This window comes from Camelus ferus, chromosome 19 (assembly GCF_009834535.1).
Source record: "Camelus ferus isolate YT-003-E chromosome 19, BCGSAC_Cfer_1.0, whole genome shotgun sequence".
Classification (NCBI taxonomy): domain Eukaryota; kingdom Metazoa; phylum Chordata; class Mammalia; order Artiodactyla; family Camelidae; genus Camelus; species Camelus ferus.
This window is the reverse complement of record NC_045714.1, coordinates 41756614-41773573: the sequence shown is the minus strand read 5'-3', so window position 1 is coordinate 41773573 and position 16960 is coordinate 41756614. Positions and strand designations below refer to the sequence as shown.

At 42.5% G+C, this 16960-nt stretch overlaps 1 long non-coding RNA gene and 1 pseudogene across 2 annotated transcripts; one reads left to right on the top strand and one right to left on the bottom strand.

Moving 5' to 3' along the window:
* Window positions 1-6233: 6233 nt before the first annotated feature.
* LOC116658058 lies at window positions 6234-6332 on the bottom strand (annotated as a pseudogene).
* A 1654-nt stretch (window positions 6333-7986) lies between these two features.
* On the top strand, window positions 7987-12130 carry LOC116658017. Of its 2 annotated transcripts, XR_004313240.1 has the most exons (4): window positions 7987-9023; window positions 9569-9682; window positions 11136-11322; window positions 11614-12130. It is a non-coding gene; the product is annotated as an uncharacterized LOC116658017 (long non-coding RNA). The 2 variants fall into 2 exon arrangements; XR_004313239.1 differs by lacking the exon at window positions 9569-9682.
* Window positions 12131-16960: the final 4830 nt, after the last annotated feature.

The following is a 16960-nucleotide window of genomic DNA, read 5'->3' as shown; positions in this document are numbered from 1 at the left end:
CAGTTGGTAGTTATCATTACCAATCCCATTTTACAGAGCAGAAAACTGAGGCTCAGAGTGGCTAAAGGATTCATTCCATTCTGATTGTTCACACTCTAAACTGTCCTCGATCAACTCGAGAAACTCAGGCTTTAACACCCAACACAGAGCCGGGCATGCATGAGACACCCCGAGAGTAGCTGTTTATTAGAATAACAGAATAACTGTCATTTATTAAGTGCAGGCACATTATACATCATCATTTTTAATCCTCATGACAATCCTGAGGTAGATCCTATTTTACAGAAAATGAACTAAGGCTCCCAAAGGTTAATAATTAGCCAAGTTCACACAGTTAAAGAAAAAAGTGGTGAAGTTGTATTTTATTAATTATTTCATTAATAATTAATTCTTGTTTCAGATTCCAAAATCTCTACACATAATCCATACATTCATTTGAATCAATGAGGGATTGGATGGTGGATGGATGGGAGGGGGTCGGGTACACGGGACCAGGGTTTTCCTCATGTGCCTCCCTGTCTTGGATGCTAAATTCCTGATGACAGCAGGGTACTGGTGATAAAAATACACATGCAGCACAGTCCAGAACCTTCAGGGACTTGTGCTTCCCACGAGAGACTTACACTCAAAAGTGAGACAGTTCAAGAATGAAGTAAGTGCGGGCTCATGGAACTGAGACCCAAGCCCTGCTGACCTACTGGATGTCAGCGGGATGGCTGGTCTCCTGGATGGGGAGAATGCGTGATCGCACCAGGGTCGGGCAGACTAGTATGAATGAGTGTCTTCCTGACATTATAAACGATTTCAGCAGTTTTAAAGCATTCAACTGAAAGAGTTCAATCTGGAGCAGAAGAAGTTCAGGCAATGGTGGTAAACACATGAGTCTTGGTGCTGAGAATCAGGACCAAGACATGGATAGCTCAGAAATGGCATCCGGGTGTCATGGCAGGAGGTGGAGTGGACAGAGCCTGGGAACCTGGGAGTTAGGAGAACCTTGCACCAATGGGAGCCATGGAAGAGTTCTGGTCACCAGCCTGAAAAAGAGAGTGATGGGGAGAAGCATGTTGGCTGCTCCCTTCCTCCTCCCCTCCAATCTCCCATCAGTACCTCTGATGATGATTGCACAACCCTAATAAGCCAGTTTTAAGAGATTTAGGGAATGCAACTTATAGGACTCAGCCCTATACAATACAGAGCTGAACAGAGGCAGGGTGGGAAATGAATCTGCTGTGGGCAAGTGACTGACCTTCTAGGTGTCCTGGAATATTTATTTATTTCTCAGCCTAGAGTCAGGGGTCTGGACCAGATGGACTCATAGGTTCTATTTGCCATTTGAGAAGAGAGTCTATTTTATTGGGATTTAATCACAATTCAAGGAGAAGAAGGAAGCCACCATTCATAGGAGCATCTCTCCCAAGAACGCCACTTCATAGCCAGGGTCCAGCTTCCTTTGGTTGAATGCTTCTGGCAGCAGGTCACCAGGGACTAGCTTACTTGGAGGCAGAGGCCATGGGATTTATGCTGCTCACAGGAGCTTGGCTGCCCCTACATCACCATCACCGTTCAGTGACATGGTGATTGAAATTCTGAAATGGATGAAAAATTCCTTGGGGTTAAAATGACAAGTTGGAAAATGCCTTTGACAGGATAAATAAATACACAGGAAAATGTGGAAATAAACTTCTGCCTTTCTACTGTAGATAGTGGATAAGCTTAGGACTACACTAGGAACTTCAGTCTTTTTACTGTCCTTATTTTGCTGAAGACAAGGAGAGCCGATCAGAGAGGCCCTGATGCACAGCCAACACTGCATCCTTCTCTGCCCAGAGGATCATGGAGGACCAGGAGTCCGGGTGCATTTCTCACTACGAGAAGTTTACTCACTTAGGCAATTTTCTCCATGGAATGGAGTGGCAAATACTTCTTTGTTTTTGCCCTCCCTCCTGCCCTCCCTCTTCCTTCACCACTTAAGGAAGGACACCCCTTGTTTCAGGGATCTGTTGCTACATAGCAAAGCACCATGTTTGGTGGCTTAAAACAGCAGCAATCCTTTATTTTGCTCATGTATCAGCACCGTGCCATGGCTCGGTGGGGCAGCTGGGGCAGCTCGGCTGGGGCTGGAGGAGTCACTTTCAAGATGGCACCCTCGGGGCTGGATGCTGGTGCTGGACTTCCCAGGCACCGTCCGCCAGGGACCTCAGTTCTCTTCAAGAGGCTCTCTCCAAGCGGCTCCTGGGACGTTCTCAGAACAGGGGTCCCAAGAATGTTCTTAAAGGTCCGAGGGAAACTCAAAGTCTTTTTAGGACATCACAGAAACCCAGCATCTCATTGCTACAGCACTCGCCTGGTCTAGTAAATTTGCGGCTTTCTATAATCTATCATCCCCACCTTGTGAGAGGTGGGGGTGCAGTGTGAGTAATTCTATAGTCACAGAACAATGGCAGACCTTCAAGACCCCCATGTAACTTAAAATAAAGTTCCTAAGCTTAGCAACAGAATTCTGGCAGGACCAGGGGTCTGGGAGGCCCCTAATATTAATCAAGGATTAATTCATATCAAGCTGACGTGTGTTTGAATTCCAGCTCTAATAATTTATAGCTGCGTAACTTTAGGTATGCTACCTAAATTATAGAGATCTCAGTTTTCTCAGTTGTAAAATGGAAATAATCCTGTCTCTCTTTATTACTTTTTAAATAGTGAAAAAAAAAAAAAGGTTCTGGGGGAACACATTAGAATGTCTGGGTTGGTGGGGTGTATAGCTCAGTGGTAGAGCACATGCTTAGCACGCATGAGGTCCTGGGTTCAATCCCCAGTGCCTTCATTAAAAATATAATAAAATACTAAAAATAAAATTTTAAAAATTAAAAAAATGAAATGTCTGGGTTACATTCACTAAGTGGAAGCTGTATATTTATTGTAGTCGTGAAACATTTTCCAGAAATCCTTTGAGATACTGAATTTGAGCTCATTATTTACTCTTGTCATTGTATTTTTCTGCTTCCCTATTTTTTGTGGCTCATTTTTCTCTTATTACAAGAGTAATATATGTACACGTTCACTATTTAAAAAATAAACAAAATAAGAAGAAAATTAAAAAAAAATGATCTGTAATAATGCAAGCCACGGGTAAACAATTGGAATACTTTCAGGTATGTGCTTCAGAGATATATGAATTAGCTCTTGCCAGAAGAATGTGCCACCCCAGATCCCAGACCTTAACATAGCAATTCCCTGATGAATCTGAGCAGCTGGGGGTCAGCTGACCTCAGCTGAATTTGGCCGGTCAGCTCTGCTTCTCCCCATGTGGCACTCATTCTCCTCTTGGGAGCGACGCCAGCCCAGTTATCTCCTTCTCATGGAGGTGGGCAGAAATGCCAGAGAAGTGGGAATGTACAAAGGCTCTGAAGACCCAGTTTAAAACTGGCTCATGAACATTGTCACCCCATCCTACTGGTCCAAGCAAGTCACGTGACTGAATCCAAGGTCCAGGGGCCAAGGACGTAGAATCAGAAAATAGTCAAGAACTGGGGCCAACAACGTAATCTATCATAACATATAATTTTGTTTTGGACAAAAAATTGGCTAAATTATACGTTCTTTGTTATTGTTTATCATAGTTACTAGCTTTTTTTTTTTTTCACTTAATGTAGTGCAGAAAAAAATTCCATGTAATAAAATAGTCTTCTGCACTGGCACTTTAATGGATTGGACTTTTATTCCATTGAATGGATGTTGTATAATTTGTTCAATCGGTTTCCTATTATTGGCAATTTGGGTTTTCCCAGATTTCCCATATAATGATCATTGTAGCTCTGGATTTATGTGCTCTTATGTTCACATTTCTATATGGTCAAAATTAGATGCAAAAATATAGAGTTCTGGTAGATATCGCCAAATGGTCAACATTCAGAAAAGTAGTACCAAACCATATGCTCCCACAAGCAGTGTATTTCAGCCTCTACTTCCTTTAATTTCCACCTATTTGGGTATAGACATTTGTATGTTTGTACATGTATATTTTATAAAGCAACTTTTAAATAATAGTACAAGAATCTCCTGTATACTTTTTATACAGATTCACCAACTGTTTTCATTTTTCACATTTGTTTCACACGTATGCGTGTGTAAGCATTATACCAGTATATCTCTCTCTTTCTACACATACATATACACATTTCTATTTCTGTTTCTATCTCCATCTCTATTTCTAGATACGGTTTCTACCCCCTCCCCACCAAATCATGTAAGAGTTAATTTGGCAACACTGTGTCTTTTTACTAAATAATTCAGTGTATATTTCATAAGAGAAGGACATCCTCGTATATATCGTGTGATTATCACAATCAGGAAGTGGAAGATTGATACAATGCTGTTATCTAACCCACAGTCTCTACTCACATGTCATCAATTGTCTAAGGATATTATTTTTAGCTATTCAGTTTTTCCCAGTCCAGGATTTAATCTTGTATCACATACTGCATTAGTTGTCATGTCTCTTTAGTCGTGTTTGCTTTGGAACAATGTCTTTGCTTTTCTTGATTTTTTTTTTTTTTTTTGATCTTGATATTTAGGAAGACTGAGAGCCAGTTACTTCATAGAAGGCCTGTCAGGTTGGGTTTGTCTGATGTTTCTTCATGCTTAGGCTCAGGCTATGCATTTTTGGTAGAAAAACTAAAGAGTTAACATTGTGTCCTTGGAACAGCACATCAGGACGCACATGACGTTCATTCGTTTGTTTTTAGAGACATTAACTTTGATCATTTAGTTTAGGGGGTGTCTGCCAGGTTTCTCCACCATAAAGTTACTGGTTTTCCATCTGTATGTTCTTTGTGGGCAAACACTCTGAGACTCTGCAAATACACTGTATCACATCAACCTCAACCTCCGGCTCTAGCATCCGCTGATGTCCAGTGTTCCTTCTACATGTATTAGTTACCTGTCTTCTGTCAGGAGGAGCTTTCCCATCTCTCGTAGGTATGAATGAATATACATATGCATATATACATGCATGTATTCACATTATCACAGACGCCTAGATTCTTCTCTTATTTGCTGGGTTACAACCCCCTTTTGATGCTCAAATTGTCACAAATATCACTAGAGAGAGTCGCTTCTAGCTGGCTTCTGTGTGCTTGTGATATGTCCCCATCATTCTTTGGATGCTTAGTTCTTTGCTGATGCAATGTAGTATTCCAGGCTTACCTCCTACTTTCCTTGCACCATCTTTGATACTTGCCTCTTTTCCCCCCAAGGAGTCCTTGTTCCTTTTCATAGAGCATGGTATTTAGAAGCCAAGCTCTGAATGCCATGAGTGTGGCACTGCTTCTGCCCTCTCAGTGTAAACATACTACCCTTTCTATTTTCATATTTGAAAACTTCTATGATAGTGAGAAAACGGGCTCCCAACATTCAGGTGTATGTGGAAAAGGTCTTTTTATTTTGTTTCCAAGAAAGGTTTAACATGGTGTCCTCGCGCTGTTTACGTTATTGAAAAAAAAGGAAAACCTGATCGAGTGTTTTACATGTTTTATCAGTTGAAGTGTCTGCTTTTTCCTTTTTGATTTGGAATTCTTTACAAGAGGTTAAGAGTATTAACTGCCTTTTTGTTACATAGACAAATACGGAAATGTTTCTTCCAAGTCTGTCATTTGTTTCTGAATTATCATTCTGCTCTTGTTTCTCACAGAGAAACACATCTCTTTTTCTTTCTTTTCTTTTTTATTTCAGATCTCAGGGGCACAGAGTTAATTAATCATGATCCTGGGTTCTGACACATTGTTTTGTTGTCCATACATGGCCTCTGTATTAGCCTGGATTCTCCAGAGAAACAGAGCCAATAGGGTGAATATCTATGTAACTCTCTCTATATCTCCTATTTATAAAAAGAGATTTATTTTTAGAGCAGAAAGAAAGAATGTTTTCTTTTTCAGCCTTTTATTCTATTTAGACCTTCAATAGACTGGATGATGCTTACCCACAGAGGGGAGGGGCACCTGCTTCACTCAGGCTGTGGATGCAAATGTTTATCTCATTCTGAAACCCGCTCACCAGAAATAATGTTTAACCAGATATCTGGGCACCTCGTAGCCCAGTCAAGTTGACACACAAAACTATCACAGCCCCCTTTTATTTAGTTGTTTTGTTTGTGTTTGTTATTTCTTTATATTCTTTTTCATTATAGGCTATTACAAGTATCGATTATAGTTCCCCGTGCTCTACCGCAGGACCCTGTTAGAAATACGGATGAATTTGCATGTCATCCTTGTGCAGGGGCCATGCTAATCTCGTCTGTGTCATTCCCGTTTCAGTATATGTGCTGCCAAAGTGAGCCCTGTGTTTGTCATTTTCTTCATTAGTTACGTTTAGTTATGCAGTAAACGTCTGTGAACTACCTCCCAAATCCAGCTAGTCTCGACAGCAAAGCTGCAGAGGAGTACGGCTGACTCACCTCTCCTAACCCAGCCCATGCGGCCTCTGCTCTGAGGCCTCCATCATCCTGAATCCCTTTTTATTTAGTTTTACTAAATAAAAGTAGGGTCATAGTATGAACGGGTAGGTTTTAAAGTGTTATAAGTTTTAATTTTTTTGTTTGTTTGGTTATTTTGTGGGGGGGGGTGAGATAATTAGATCTATTTATTTATTTAATGGAGGTGCTGGGGCTTGAACCCAGGACCTCATGCATGCTAGGCATGCGCTCTAGCACTGAGCTATACCCTCCCCACTGTTGTGGTTTTTAACTTCATAGCAAGGGTATGTGATCCTTCTTAAGACAATTATTATTAATATATAATATACACATATTAAAATACACCAAGTACTAATTATAGAGTTCGGTAAATTTTTGGTGGAGGAAAATGTTTTGTTTTTGTAAACACACTGGTTTCCATAAGAAGATTTTCCAATTCCAACATAACAAGATTTTCTGGTCGCCTAAAGGACTTGTTGGTAATCTTTGAGGACTTTTTTCATTCATTATCATTTTACTAAAATTTATCTGTATAGTTGCATGTCATATCACGCTGCCTTCATTTTGACTGCTGTATGCTATTCCATTGTATGAATATACCATCTTGCTGATCCACTTTCTCACTGAAGGATATTTGAGTGGTTTCCAAGTTTTTGCTGCTGAGAACAATGTCACTCTGAATATTCTTGGCTGTGCGTCCTGATCATACGTGTATAGTTACATTTATGAGTGGAACTGCTGGACCATGGAATATATAAATATTGATTATTAGAAGACACCATTCAATTCTTTTCCAAAGTGGGAATACCATGTTACCCTCCACTGGCAGTGTGTAAGAGATCTGGAGGTCTAAATCCACTCCAAAATTTAGTATTGTAAGCTTTTATTTATTTATTTATTTAGCCAATTGAATGTACATAAAATTGTAGATCATGGTTCCTTGGTTTGTATTTTTCTGATCACCAATACTGTTCAAAGTCTTGCCAAAAGTTTATTGACTATTCATGCTTCTTCTGTGAAATAAGTGCCTGTTCATGTCTTTTGCCCATTTTTGATCAGTCTATGCATGATTTCATTTTTGATTTATAGGATAATGTGGGATTTTTCATAAAATAAATTCCATCAACCTTTGCCTTTCTGCCTTCTGCCTTTGCTTTTCAAGTTAGCAGTGTTTCCCCACCCTACAATTATGTGAATATTCAATTTTTCTTCCAGGGCCTCCTGGGGTTTCTCTCTGCTGTTTCCATCACTAGCACGCCCCACCTAAGCCACATTCCTGAGCTGACAGTTTGCAGCCTGGGACGTGGGGCATTGCACTGCATAATCAGGTACCCAGGCTGCTTTTGGTCTCCACCCTTGCCCCTTTCAGGCTCCACCCAAGCTTGGCTGTCACCAGGCCCAGGAAACTGCCCGGAGCCACCTGGTCTATTTCCAGCAGATATGAGTCATTTTCCTTTCCAAGAAACCAAAGAGTGTAACATTTACTGGATACTCTGGGAGATTCGGCTGAACTGCTTTTACAGATGAAGACACTGAGGTTCTGAGAGGTGATGTCATGTGTTCAAGATTTCACAGCTGGAAGTGTGAAACTGGTGTGAAGCCACCAAGTGTTTCCTTTGGGCAAATGGATCCACATTGGAAAACCTGGAGTTGGTGAACATGCCTCTTGCCGCTGAGTCCAAACTCTGATGAAAGGAATTCCATGCCGCCGTTCAACAGGTCTCTCTGCTGTCATCCCAGCCCCTGTCTTCTGCCGTCCCCTCAACACTCAGAGGAGAACTTTTACTGAAGCCATTTCCCTTCCTGGGAATGCATCTTTCCTTTGTGTGACCAGCTTCTTCTCATCCTTGAGTTTCATGCCTTGCTCCACCCCCCTCAGAAAGACACTTGTCCCTCCTGCATACGTCCCTCTCCTCGACAAGGTACTACAACGTGTTGTCTTCTTCCTTCCTAGAGCGTATTCCAGTCTGTAATTATGTTATTTATTTGTTTTTTATTACTTCTCTCGGGCCCATTCCTCCAAGGAATTGCATACACCAAAAGTTGGTCTCATTCATCTGTGACCCTAGGGGCTGGGCCAGTGCCTGATGTACCGTTCAATTAATATTTGTTGAACCAACGAATGGATCCAGAGGCTACTCGGTAATTAGTGGTCTTCATTTCCTTCTCTCTTCTCAGCAGCCGTCGCCAGGCACACACACTGGCACACACAACGTGAAGGAACTTGAATTAGGACAATGGAACAGCAGCTGAGTGGATGTGTCTAGTCTGTATCAGAAAAACTGGCTACACCAGTTGGGCGAGCTACTGTTCTCTGTTTTGTTTTCCTTAACTTCAACAAGTTCTTTGGCCTCTGAGCATCTTCTGTCCTGGGTCTCGAAGGTTCACGAAGAAGGGGAGTTTACATGAAGGCTGATAGAACAGGATATATTTACATAAAGAGCACACTGCTTGGATAGATCATTCCCGGAAGACACCTATTGTCTGTTGGCTAGGACAGCAAAATGATTCTTGAAGAGATCCCGATACATTTCGTAAGAGGGTTGGAACCAAACTGGTAAGCTTTTCAAGTACTTTATGCATAGGCTTGGTCCTCAAGGAAATGATAGAAGTTACGGACAAAGAGTGTTCTCGTGGGTGCCACGTGCTGAATGAGGAAACAGACTCGGAATCGTTAACTCTCAGGAAGTGTTTTAAGCTAAAACAATTTCCCGTCCTAATTGGGATTAAGATATGTCTGTTCAATAATAGCCTCATCCTACCTTCCTGACCCGTCAAGCTGCAAGTTCCAGAGGCTAGTGGGTGCTTTGCAAAGCCTTTTCCTCCTTAGGAATCAGGAATGAGGAAGCTTAGGTCTTCCTCTTGGTGACAGTGGGAGGATTTCTTGCTCCAAAGAATGGGCTGTGGTTGCTATTTAGGGACAATTAGGCAATTTTATCACACGTGAGGAAAGAGAACAGTTATCTTTCCTTCTCCTCCCTCCCTCCCTCCCTCCCTCCATCTGTCCTTCCTTCCTCCTTCCTCCTGTCCTTCCTCCTGCCAACTGTGTGCTGGATGCTGTGGAGTGGACTAAGATAAATGCTGGGATGTCTTACCTCCTAGGGGCTCACAAATCAGTGGTGGGAAAAAGCCACGTGAAACACTGTCGTGCAGGATGACAGAAACTCTGTAGAGGGTCATGCCCAGACTTCTGGGAACATGAGCAGTCGTGTGCTGGTAAGTGTTAACAGCCAGCTCCAAGAGCACAGTGCACGTGATTTGATTTGATTTGTAGCATGTGCTGCTTTCCGTGGTGTAAATACTTGCATCTTGGCAGATTTCAATCCAGCAACCTGGTGTTGCGGTGCATGGAGTTGGGGAGAGATGTACACACCCTGCTTTCTCGCTCGTAGGAGCCGGCTTGGCACGTCCCTGGGAAGGGCCATACGGAAGTGGGATTTGTAACGTCAGGGGAAGCTTCCTGGAAGAGGAGACACTTGGGCTGGATTAGCTTCTTTGGGAACGAGGAGAGTACTAAAGGGAGGGAGCTATAACTCTTTTTCTCTTCAAATACATTGAAGAAAATAGAGAAAATGCAGATAAACCAAACTAAGAAAAAGAATCTCAACGTAATTAAAAAAGCAAGAGATGAACACTGTTTACTTTTTTTTAAAGGATGATTATTTCTTGTGTCTTTTTTTCTTTTTCTTTTTCTTTTTTTCCTCTTTGTGTGCTGAACTTTTATCATTAGAAAGTGGGCTTCTCTATCCTGGTTAACTTTTGTCTGATAGTAATATTGTGACTTTTGTTCCCTTTTAAAATTTCGTTTTAAACTCATCATCCAATTTTTAAAATCTCGATGGGTCTTTTTAAATCCTGATTCTGATTAAATTTAAGAATCTGTTTTTATGCATTTTAAACTCACACATATATAAAATTATAACTGCTAAATTCATTCTTCTATCATCTTGATTTCTCTTGCTTTTTGTTGGGTGTTTTTAATGCCTGTCTTCTTTTTCTTTTTCTTTTTTTCCTTTATCTTTTTCTTTTTCTCCTTTATCTTTTTCTTTTTCTTTTCTTTTCCTTTCTTCTTTTTTTTTTTTTTTTTTACCTTTTATGTTCCCTGTATTAAATGTAGCTCTTCTGTTTGAATTAAGGATGTTTAGCATACTTTTTCTCTTTTCTTTACTATCCTCCCATTTTTCTCTTCCACTTGGCAGCTTTTGTTAGCCGGCTCTGGAATTTTAGATGGAAAGTATCAGTATAGAATTATTATTGTTGTTGTTGTTATTGACTTTAAATATTGACTCTTCTAAACATAACTTTGACTTTAGTATAGGGTCTTAAGCTTAACATAATGATTTAAGCTAGCCTGTATTTTAACTGATTTCAGTGCTCACGAGGAGCCTTTTTATACCATTTCTGAGTTCTGTTTTTTGCTTCATCTTTCGGTCGGGCAGAGTGCATGCGCATGTAACTTTCCTGAAAAGAGTGCACCCATGGTCTATTGTAGAATCCCGTGAGTATCTGAAAGGAAACATGGCTCTGTTAACATGCCCCACAAATGAAAGCTTAACCGGCTGGAGGTGAGAAAACTAATTCAAAGGTCACACAAGAAATCACTGCCCACCAGGAGCCCGGACCCTTTCTCTTTGGCTTCACCTACGGGTCCTGTTTTCTCTTTGTGCAGGGATGTTTTTGGACCCATATATTCCTCCTGTGCTGTTTGTCCTGCCACGGGGCTACAAGTCACCCTAAGTCCCTCCCAGGCGTGGAGCCCGGGCCACTGCTGACTCCAGCCTCCCGGAGCTCACTGGGCAGCATCCGGGCCGCCTGGTGCCGGAAGCAGCCAGAGGAGGAAGCCGGGGGAATGACAGGTGGGACCCCTCAGATGCCAGCGCCCGGAGAGCCTGCTAGCCGGTCTTCTTGGCGCCACTGGTGTCTGCTGATACCCTTGAGGGCTTCCTCTGGGCTCTCTGGGATGATCGCACTGGGGGTGGTCACTGATCATTGTTATTCAGCACAGGTGGCTTCACGCTCCAAATCCTTCAGGACCTGGGTGTTCACCCCCCATTTAAGTAACGATTTGCCACAGTTTCTTCAGTGTTTACTAGCTTCTCGGCATAGTGTTTGTTGCTTTACACTGATTGTCTTATGCGTTCATCCAGATATCTCATGATCCCCAAGACAGAGGAGGAAACTGAGGCTGAGAGAGGTCATGTCACTTGCTCAGAGCCACTTGCCTGGTGAGCAGCGGAACCTGCATCAGGACCCAGCATTACAGCTCACTGCCCTTAATCTCACCCCCTGTGGCTCCTCACCTTCCTGCTCGTAAAGGAGTCTGGCTGCAGAGCTCTGATGGCTCCTCCTGGGTCCCTGCGCTGCCTCCAGCCCCCCTGAGATTGCCCCTTCTCTAGTTTTTACATACAATTTAAGGGGGCCCAGGCTTTCTGAGCTCCTAGCAGTTTTAGCCCCAGGGGTTCCATTAACTCCCCTCCGGTGCAGGGATGAGCAGGGAGGGGGCTGCCCCGCCTGGAGCCCGGTTTCAGCCTCAGGCTGGGAGCAGACCCACCCTCACCCTGGGGGTTCTGGGGGCTCACCTCCCTCCAGGTTTTATTGCTTTAAACAAGGATTGAAAGGAATTGTTTATAGGCCTGGGAGGAGCAATAAAGTTTGCAAGCATTTCTGCCTCTTACTTAATAAACCTTAATGTGTCCTCATGCACCTATTCACCTAAAAAGAAACACAGAAAAATGGAAGGGTTTTCAGTTTCAGTTCAGTTTCAGGCGCTGTCATTGAGCTAAAAATCTCATGAATTCCATCCACGTGAGTTCTTTGTGGAGTTCTTGGAAAGGGGAGGGGAGTGTGTGGCTGAAAGCAGCTTCAGGGGGCATTCAGGCCCCTCTGCGCTGCAGACAGCCCACAGGGCTTGCCTGGTGCCACCACACTTCAACCCCTGAGCCTGCCCAAGCTCTCTGGGGTCTGGGGAGATGGGGTGGTGAGTGGCATGGGGCCAAGGAGAGCAAACCCTCATCAGCCGAAATCCCAGAGTATGCCTAGAGAGTCAAGCATGATGAGAAGGCACTAATTGTAGACTTGAGAGAAAGACATTTTTGTTCTCTGCTTGAGAAGTTTAAACTTCAAGTTTATTTATAGACATGACATAATAGTTACACTTATGGAACAGTTCTAAACCCAGACATTATTCTAAACTCTACATATGTGCACAAAATCCCTTCAAGGTAAGTACTATTATTATCCCCATCTTTTAAGATGTGGAAACCAAAGTTCAGAGAGGTGAAGTCACTTACCCAAGGCCACACAGCTGTAAGAGATGGGGCTAGTATTCAGCTGGAAACAGTTGGCTTTCAGAGCCTGTGATCCTGAGGGCTGTCTGATATAGCTTCTCCTAGTCAGATATGGGTATAAGGCCCCACAGCACTGACCTCGGCCCAGTGGTACCAAGCATTAAGACTTAGGAAATTCAGATATGGAAACCAGCAGCCCCTCCCTCTGTGTGCTGGGTAGTTTTGATAAATTAGCCCTTCCAATATTCACATTGTGCTTTGAGATGGATTATAATCTTCTTTATTCAGATGAAGAAGAAAGTTTGGAGAGATTAAAGCCACTGAAAGTGGGATTCACAGGGTTACCTGACATCCCAAACTGCAACATCTTCTTATCTCCAAGGAAGAGGTAATTTGTGCTCCTTGTGATCTGGGGAGCAATGGAATCCATTCGTTCATTCAACCCTTACTTATTGAGAACTTTGCACATGTCTGTCCTTCTGGGCAGCTAAGGTATTCACAGCCCTGGAGCTACAAAGACGTATGAAATCGGGACCATCTTTGGTCCCTGCAAATTCTAATCTCCGACCCTGGAACTCTAAGTAAGATGCGGTCCCCCGCCTGCTGACACGTACACCTACTCCTTGGTTCTGCTTTCGTCATCAGCACACTGTGACACTTGGGCTCACCGTCCTTACAAGCCATGAGGTCAGTCACATGCTTGTGTGGAAGTGTGGGTGGGAGGCTTGTCTTAGGGGTGGAAGAGTTCATCTTGATAACCTTCCTTAAACTGTCAGATGTATTGAGGATCTGAGCAGAAACTCCTGTCATTTACTTAGAGAGGATGAGGGGCCACCTGTGAAGGACTGAGAGCCCCTGGGAGGGTGGGAGTCCTTGGGAGGGAAAGGCACACATTTTGGGGGCAGGGTGGCCAGTGGAGAGTCCCCCCTCTGTTTTGTATCTCTCTGACCCCTTGAATCCAAGTCCTTCTCTTTAGAGCTCTCTCCTTCTTTATCTGAGGTTATATTTATGATTACCTTCCCCCAGGTGCTTGCCAGGACTGCTGCACAGACTTTCTTTTTCCAAGTCAGCTCAAAGCTTTCAATAATATAAAATTTGTTTGTTTCAATAGTATATTTGTTTCGATAATATAAAATTAGTTTGTTCTTCTCTTCTTTTATATGTTTTATTTCCATTGCCTCTGTATGGAGGAAAAAAGCCCCGTTAAGTTGTGGCATTATAGCTTTAGACATTTAAAACATGTCTTTTTATATATTGTATATATTCCTGTGCATGCAACTTGAGTCCATCAGCACACACACCAGGATGATCCAAGTGGCTAATTAACAGTTTGACTCATGTATTTACAATAACAAATATTATAAACAATGTGTACATCATATATAAACTAGGATTACATGCCAAAAAGTTAATTCAAATACAAGACAATCTTCATAAAAACAAAGGCATTCTAGAACAAATATGGGAAAATTATTTTAGAATGATTGGATGATGAGTGATTTTTTTTCATTTTATTTCTTCTTTTTTTTTTTTTTAAGGTTCATTTATATTGTAGATTTTTATTGGGCAACTACTGGGCAGGAGGCTGAAACCAGAACACTACAAAATGAGGTCTCTTTTTCATGGGTCTTGTGGTTTAATTATTAGCATGTTGTTTTATTGCCAATAAATATGAGAGACTATAATCCAAAATGATAAAAGTTTTTAATAAGGGATTAATTCATCCATAGGTTTGACCTTTAATGAGGCTGAAATGCAATATTTTGATCCCCTTCTGAGGAGAGGAAGATGTTAGTATCAAGGGTGGTAATTTTCTTACCCTCCGGGCAGAGAGAAGCTAGAATATGCTGAAAGTTCTTTGGCACCAGAAGCCAAGATAAGGAAGGTGATGAAATCATGGTGCACTCAAGTCATCCCCAACAGAGCAGTGGAGATTTCGAAGCATCCAATTACAGGAGCCCCTGACTCATGCTTCCTCCTGGTTCCCTGTCTCAGAGCCAGCTGAGAGGTGGGTCTTGGAAGTCCATCTGTAATGACGATTGATGTCCAATTAGCAAAAGACCCAGAAACATCTTTTTGAAAGTGCAAATTTGATCATGTCGTCTTCTAACCACTTACATCATTTCAGAGGCTTCTCATTGCCATTGGGCAGAAGACCAGAATCCTCAAGAGGTCCAACAACGTCTTACGTAATATGGATGTTGCCTGCTTGTCTCATGAGCCTCCTCCTCGTTTCGTGGGGGATTCAGCTGCACACAGCATACAACCTCTTGCCTTAGGCCTTTGAATATCTATTTCCCTTACCTGACAGTGCCTCTCACCTCCACCCTTGCCTTCACTCCATTTAGCTCATGTTCCTCATCTTTTAGGTTGAAGCTCAAGGATCACTACCGTAGACAAGCCTTTTTGGCCTGATATCCTGGACCAGGCCAATTCCCCTCACTCCTTCCTTTGCTGGCACCATGTGCATCTTCTCCATAGCACATTCACACAGTTGCCATGGTATTTATTTGATTAACTGCCTCTCCCAGAAGGGTAAGGGTAGGGATGGCATTTATAAATTTTCCCTTTAACATTGATTCCTTTAGAGCCCAGAACTGTGCCTGGCATTGCATAGACCCTCAGTAACTGGTTGTTGAAGAAATACATTTATAACAACAGGGAGTTTCATGTTCTTGTTGAGGGTAGCATAACCTGCTGGTGACAACTTGAGTGCGCCATGATTTCACAGCCTAGATTACTAGGATTACAAGCTGGGAGATGTCTAGGACATGCAGCTGTGTACCCAACACACCTTTCTTCTCATCACCTGGAACACAACCCAGGGCGCTCAGCCCTGACTTTTGTGACTGGGGGAAGGAGCTCTCTATGCGATCAGGCAGGAGCGGTCTTTAGTCTCGCTATCGATTTTCAGGTCCTGGTTCCTGTGTCTAGTGAGCAGGCACCCATCCTACTGTCCTCTTTAGTTTTTCTCCCCGGATGGAAGCCTGGGCAGCCTGTCCTGTTAGGTTCTGCTACCCTCAACAAGAACAGGAAACTCCCCATTGTTATTCAGGCTAGAATTTTCTGGACAAGTAGGTTAAAGGGTAAGACCTTTGTGGATCTCATATGGGGAGAGGAGACTCCCTGGTCATTCTTAATCACAGCAATGGTAATAAATACCACTCACTGAACATCTATTACACGCTGTGTACTTAAAAACTTTACTTTTTATCTTCAAAACAGCCTTAGAAGCTCAGTTTTAATATCTTTATCTTGTATGTAAGGAAACAGAGTCTCAAAGAGGTTAGATGACTTGCCCGGGACTCCACAACTGCTAAGTGATGGAGCCGAGCCTCAAAGTCTTCCTGTGACTGTAGCCATGGTCCTTCTGCATTGACAGGACTGGGGCTGCCCGTGGAGGCAGGTGACCTTTCCCATCAGGTCCTTTAGCAGAAATAAACCACATGGACCTTGCAACCCGCTTCTCACAGGGTGCATTTTCAAGGCAATGGGCTTTCTTCCTCCTCAGTTCTCTTTGATGTTAGTGGGAAGCCAGCACCTGGAGGCTTCAAAGAACCACAATGGGATTTTGTGTCCATCTGGATTTCATAGCATCCACATTTTAAATAAAAGAATCTCTATCTATCTATCTATCTATCTATGTGTCATCTACCTTCTATTTGATAAGATGCCATTAAATAATTTTCTAACTCAATGTTGGAAATCAAACTTTCTATATGTAAAGTAGGTAAAATATAGTGGCCTTAATTATTTAAGCAATACCCCAAGAGTCAAACATCAAAAGAAACTCAAGAAACTCAAGTTGCAACACAAAGAGAGAGAGAGAGAAAAAAAAAAAAACCTTTAGGATCAGCAACTTTTTTAAGGCATGCAAGATGGTCTCAGACACATGCCCAAGCTACTCTGAAGGCTTAATTTTTAAAAAATATTGCAATGATATTGATGACAAGGTCATTAATAATGCCACTACATGTCCACGGCATACTCTTATCCACCCAGCACACCTGTCATATTTATATACAAGCCACTTATTACTGTGGGGTTTCCATGAGGAAAATCAATTAATTGGAAGCCTGGAAATGAACAGGAAGGGCCGAGATACTGACGAGCTTCTCTTTACCACAAGCACTGCTGGCTGTGCTGTTAGTTAGGTCTTGAAAACAGCAAGAGAGCAGGTGAACTCTTCCCCCGTTAAATACTGACT